The sequence below is a fragment of the Equus quagga genome, chromosome 11, assembly GCF_021613505.1.
Source record: "Equus quagga isolate Etosha38 chromosome 11, UCLA_HA_Equagga_1.0, whole genome shotgun sequence".
Classification (NCBI taxonomy): domain Eukaryota; kingdom Metazoa; phylum Chordata; class Mammalia; order Perissodactyla; family Equidae; genus Equus; species Equus quagga.
In genome coordinates this window covers 70,410,399-70,416,950 of record NC_060277.1, presented here as the reverse complement: position 1 = coordinate 70,416,950, position 6,552 = coordinate 70,410,399, and positions in this window count along the sequence as shown.

Genomic DNA, 6,552 nt, shown 5'->3' with positions numbered 1-6,552 from the left:
GCTCCTCTTGCCCCTGCGCCTCCCACATCACAGCATGTGTCACTCCAGATTGTGACCGTCTATTTACTTGTCTGTGTCCTCCTTTCTACTTTGAGCATCATTGAGACTGGACAGAAAAGGTGCCTATCTTATTAATTTTTGAAATCTAGCATTACCTCTGAGCCTGATACAACATAGTGCGGAGTAAGCATCCATCATTTGAGTAAATAAACTCTATAGAATAGAAAGAATGGAAAGGAAGATTGGATGGAGGTAATATCAGGCAGAGAGAACAGCCTGAACTTTTTGTTAGTAGTTTCACACATAGCTTTGAGTTAATAAAGTCCTGGCCAGAAGACTATGTAGGAAACATGGTTACAGAGACACAATGACATCAAACAATGCAGACGCTCTCTTTCTAGGTGAAATTCTGGGAATGAAACACGAATTAACCCACAGAATTCATTTTCTACCATGTAACTTTTTTTCCTCCAAAGTTAAGCATGTTCTATGAGTCTGTTGGCTTTGGTTGCACTCACTGAAATGATTACTCACCGGGCAACAGTAGCATCTTGTGTCTTGTTCTCTCCATGGATATTTCTCACCAAACTATCTTCCTCTTGTGTGTAGATACCTTTGGACCTGTTGCATGCTGCTCACCCTCCTCATTAAAAAGTCCATCAAAGGAAAAAATAGAAAGCCCAGAAACAGAGCACAGTATACTTTAGATTTTGGCCTGCTAAAGGTGGCATGGCCAATCGGTAGGAAAGGGAAGAGAGATTAAACAAATGGTGTTGGGACAAGCTTTTTCACTCTTTGAGGAAAATTAATTTAGATTCACACCTCATAGTGTTTACTGCATAAATTTCACGTGGCTAAAGCATTATATCTAGAGATATAACTATAAAGCAAACAGAAGAAAATACAGCATAATAGTTATTTGATCTCAGGACAAGGATGACTTTTCTAAGTAAAAAACAATGGAAGCAAAAATAAAGGAAAGAAAATTAGTTCCATTAAATTAAATTTTAAAATTCTTCTTTTAAAGAAAAAGAACACACACAAGGTAAAAGGCAAGCAAAAAAGTGAGAAGCTATTTTCAACGTTTATTATAAAAAGAATTAATATTCTTAAAAGAGTAGTTAATAATTTTAATTAATAAGTAAAGGACACCTCCCAATAAAAAAATGAATAAATAATTGCTGACCCTTAGGTCATATCCAGCAAAGGCAGAACCTGCATCTAGCCTCAACTGTTTAATTCCAAGACTGTGTTCTTTCCACTCCCATGTGGTCTCCTTAAATCACCATACTTTGTCTGCTAGCAGCTGAAATCTCCAAGGTCACCTGCTTGTGTGCAATTGGCCAAAATGGGTCATAATACATGGCGTTTCTCCCACTCTCTCTCTCGAGTCCCCACACTACTCAGGGCCTCGTTTATTAAATTCTGTATTCTCCAAACCCTCTAGACAGGGGTCTTGGTGCAGTGTGTGCATTAGTAGGGCTCAGTGCATATTTGTACATAACTGCAGTGGTTGAGCTCTCCTGACGGCCCTTCCGAGCACAGTCACTTCCATGGTTCCCTGGTTTCAACAGTGAGTGTTTTTCCCCCTGCTCAGAGCTGACCCTCGCCCCTCCCTCACTCAATACAGAGAACTCTTGTGACTTAAGGCAGACTGAAAAGGCCTCAGAATCTCCACTCTCAACCTTGTTGCTTGACCATTTCTGGCTCAGCAGAGGCAGAAACCCCAGCCCCAATTCCACAGCCAGCTTTTCTCTTAGCTCCCTGAGTCACAGACCAGAGACCTTACTTTCTTCTTTCTTTCCCTGTTTGCTAGTTTAGGCCCAATTTTTAGGCCATCCCTCACTGTAGGAATACCCAGGACTTTATCCAAACGTAAAACTCATTCAATGCATTGTCCTTCCTTTCCACATGGGGTCAGTAGGCATTTTTCCACGCTTGTGATAAAATATAAATCCTACAATTCAAAACAAATTCGTTCTTATATTTTATATTAGCTGTGTGCTGTTTTAACACATGAATTTTCTGTGGCTGATTGGCTATAATTTTCGGTGAACTTAACTTGGTTGTCCTCTGGGCTCAGGTTCAAATTTGAAAATGAAAATGAAAGTTAGAGAACTCGTTTTCTCCACTGATGAGGAAAGAAACATCAGAGGAGGAAAGAAGTGAAAATTTAAGGTTAAAAACAGAGGGAATATGGTGGTTGTGGGGGACTGAGTGATCAGGACATATCTCAAACTCCTGTTCCCTATTGGTCCCAAGGATAAACATTTTAGTCCCACCTCCCCAAATAAGATATATTTTGTTGGCTAGTATGTTTGTTAAAGGAAACCAATAACAGCGATTTCTTGTTAGAGGTATGGGAATTGGGTAGCTGAGGTACAGGATGGGGAGGGAGATTTTCATGTGTACCTTTTAGCACATTTTGAAGTTTGAACCATGTGAATGTACAACTTATTGAAAAATAAATTGATTAAGGAAACCATTCCCCCAAACCAAACCATGGGCTCATAAAATGTAGAAAATAGAGACAATGCAGTATAATGCAAGCTCTCTTTGCTGGAGATTCCGTAAATAGCAGAGAAACTAATTTGGCTGGAGCCACATCCTTTTAATGCCTTAATGCAACGTGTGGCATGAGTGTGTATGTTCATGTGTTTGTGCCTGTGTGCTGGTGTGTGAGTGCACATGTGTCTCCTGTAGAGGCTGGAGGTTGAGTGAAAGGGAATTATTTGGAGAGAAGTCACTGTTGACTCCTGTGCTCTGTTCTTAGGGCTCAATGACTTTCATTGTCTGTAAGATTTAAAAAACCTGGGTCTCTGCCTCTTTTGGCCACTAAGCAGCACAATAGCATCATTGTTGTTAAAGGACTGTTTGTGAGAAATAGGTTCCCAACTGGCCACAGGGTGGGGTGGGCAGAGGAGAAAGGGGAGAAAAAAGGAGCAAAATGGGGAGTCTGTATCTTCCTCTCTCAGGCCTTACCTGGCTGTTCTTGCCAATCACTGAGGGTGTTACTGGCAGGCTTCTGTCTGCTTCACATACATCTCTCCTCTTGTGAATAGTTAGAAGAAGGTGACAGGAACTCCTTTTAAAGGCACCGAAAGGAAATTTGCTTCATGCTCTGGACGTGTTGAATATTGATTCTTGCCATCACTGCATCTGCTCAAATTTCTCCTTTTGTCTCACAGTATTAGGGAAATTTTATTTTCTTGCAATCTGAGAAAGAGGGAGAAGAGCTCTAGGTTAAAATTATGATCACGCCATTGTATATCGTCCCGGGCAGCTGCATTCACAGAACCACGTAGAGTCTAATGACAACCATGTAGCATCCTTCTTATTTTTATTTCAATATTTGCTGCTAACGTCTGTCCCTTTTAGTTGTTCACAGAACCCATGGAAAATGTGTTCTTGTAATTTCATCAGCACCCTTGGTATTAAGGTTCTGCTATTCTTAGCTGTAGATTGGACAAATCTCAAGATCTGTTAAATTGAAGATAATTAATTCTGCGAGGTACCCCAAAACCCAAGAGGATTGAGAATCCAGTGCTGTGTCCCTGCTGTGAGCTGGTCCAGGAGAGGCTAAGGCAGTAGGAACCTGTCCATGACACCTCTGTGGTCTCAGCAGGATCCTAGCATGCCATTCACCAGCAAAGCAGCTAAGTGAGCTTCAGTCGCTTCATTTAACGTTGTGATTTTTTTCTGGGACTCTTCAGGGAAGTACAGATAGAGGCCTTTAGCACCATGAAAAAGGTCAGATGGACCCAAAAAGGACCCACTGTTGGCTCAGAGAGCACTTTACCATCTTCTCTTCTTCTAGACATGGTAATCCTGGTCCAGGTTGAGGTTATGTTGGAGCAGTCTCACTTGAACTACTTCTACTTCCTTTTGGCCGGGGAGACCAGAGGTAAGAAGCTGGGCATTACTTCTCAGGGCAGGTGCCAGCAATCAGATTTTTTCCTTAAAGACGTTGCATGAACAGATCTACGGGGCAAGTGGAAGCTGAAGTGACACACAGCAAATGGAATGTCTTCTTTCTCCTGTAGAAATGGTCACATAATAGCCCCTGTTCTCCAAGTTAATCTAATTAAGGACCCAGAGAAAAAAGCACAGAATATGGGTGACCTGGGAATATGGATTATTCTTGGAGTCTCTTTGGGACAGTGATCAATTTCTTGTGTGTTCTAGAAGTGCTGGTATTATATACCCTTAAATCAGTAATCTAGTAGTTTAAATACATTATTCCATTTTATTGAAAAAAATAACCACGTAATTCCATTCCGAAAAAAATCTGGTTTATTTTTTTACCATGGGCAAAAGGAAAAGAGTGAACTGCTCCCTTAAGAAGGGCATGTAACACAGCTTGAAACATGTGGTATTTGATGTTCAGGATCCACTGACCAAAGTGGAATGGCAACTGGCACAGCTGAATGGACAGAAATTGAGAAGAGAGTGATGGAGGCGTTGGAGCTAGAAAAGTGATATGTGTTGAGTCCATCTTCCTATACCACGCCCTCTTTTCTTAGAATCTGGAGAAGTAGAACACGAAGAGAGCCTAAATCAAACTCCTATTTCCTCAATTTGACCAGATTAACATCTCCAAAGACTCTTAGCTTTCTTTCTCAGTCCTATACTTAGAGAGGAATAACATGGTCACAAAAGACTACAAGTTCTGGAGTCAGGTAGCCTGGGACTTCATTCTAGCTGTGTGAACCTGGAAAAGTTTCTTAAGTTCTCAAAGCCCCAGTTTCCTCATTTCAATGCCCTCTGAATCACTCATGCATGGGACAGGTTCCAGCCAAGGATAACAGAATTAAGTTGAGATTTTGAGCTGCTGTCCAAGAGAAAGAGAAATTAAAACTTTTCTAACTACTGCGTGGATCAAAGATGAAGTAGAAAACAGCTGGATTCTCATATCTGCTTCTGCATTCAGTCTGCTGCATTATCTTGGATTGGTTGGAAAATGTGAAGACCATCTGGCCTTATATATAATTGGAAAAGCGAGGTGCATTTTAAAAGTCTTTTCAAATAATTGTGGATGTTCTTTTTCGATATTACACCAAAGCTCAATAAATCATAATTTCTTAAAGGTTAAGTGCAATGTGGAATCTGACATCATGTCAATAAATTTTTCATCCAATCTTATATTAAAATCCATCGGTATACCTTGCACTTTGCATGCTTTTGTCATATCGTGCATTTGTCATGTAGAGATGTTTCACTGTGTTAATGCAGATCTTCCAAATGTTTATACACTTCACTCTATAATATAAAGAAAATCACATTTGTTAAAATCATCACCAATCTCATCACAAAAGTCTTTAATTACCGGCAAGCTGTCAAGTTTACAGTGCCAGATACAAGTTTTCAAAAATCTTATTTTCTTGAAAACTTGAATTTTATTATTGACCACGATTACTGTCAGTTGTTTTCTGTGAAAGGATAGGCTCACTTCAGTCATTTTTAACAGATATCTGCGAAATACCCAAGTCTAAATAACCATAGTCTGTCAGTTGTTTCTTTAACTAAAATAATATTCCAGGAAAAAGGTGGCTCGTCTAGCTCCTAACTCAGTCTCACAAGTCCTTTTCCTCAAGACAAGCTTTGTACTCAGCAGGCAGCAGAAGGGCTTTACGTGAACTTCACATTAAGTATATATATTTAAAATGATGTGTACGTAGAGATAATGAAAGTAATAATTCTTACTGCTTCATCAAGGACTTTTTAAAGTGCAACTGATCTTTAAAAATTAAAAAAAAAGATTTTTCCTGAAAGTGTGTGATGGTGAAGAATACAATGATGACCAGTATGGTTTGGTCCCACTGCCTTGCTTCATGGGAAGAAATTAGCAGTTTTACCCTCCCTTGCTTTTGCACCATTGGTGCAAAATAACACAGTGAAAAAAGCAAATGATATCTTAATATTATTTGGAAAATAGTTTTGACCTCACAGGACCCTAACGGATCCAGGAACCGCACTTGGAAAACTGAAGCTGGAGAGCACTATTAATGGTATGTAAATGAAGCTCCCAACAATGTGTAGTCAGGGGTGACTTTCTGCAGAAGATGATGCCCAAACTGAATTATGGAGGACAAATTATTTGGGTGGAGATGGGAGAGAGAAAAGAGACAAAAAGGGGATACTAAACAGGGGAGCAAGACTGACAAAGGCCCAAGGTCAGTCTGAGCATTGCCTCATCAGGAAAATGCAATTCATTCAATTTGGCTGGAGCAAAAAAGGCAGAGTTCTGAACACTGTGGAGGAAACCTTGATGGAATTAAGCAGGAGAGAGACAGGATCAGGTATGCATTTTGGAAAGTTGCACTGGGATCATGTGGATGATAAACTGATGTATGTTTTGAGGGCCCAAATGATGGCTGCAGTTACGAGGACAGAGAATAGAGAAAGATACAGAAATGATAAAGTAGTTTATTCACAGAAATTGGTGACTTATCGGGTGAGGGTGAGTGAGGGAGAGCAAAGAGTGTCAAGGATGATGCCTAAAGTCCAGGAGTAATTTTATTGGCTACTTTGGAAGACCACCGTTTTTCCCCC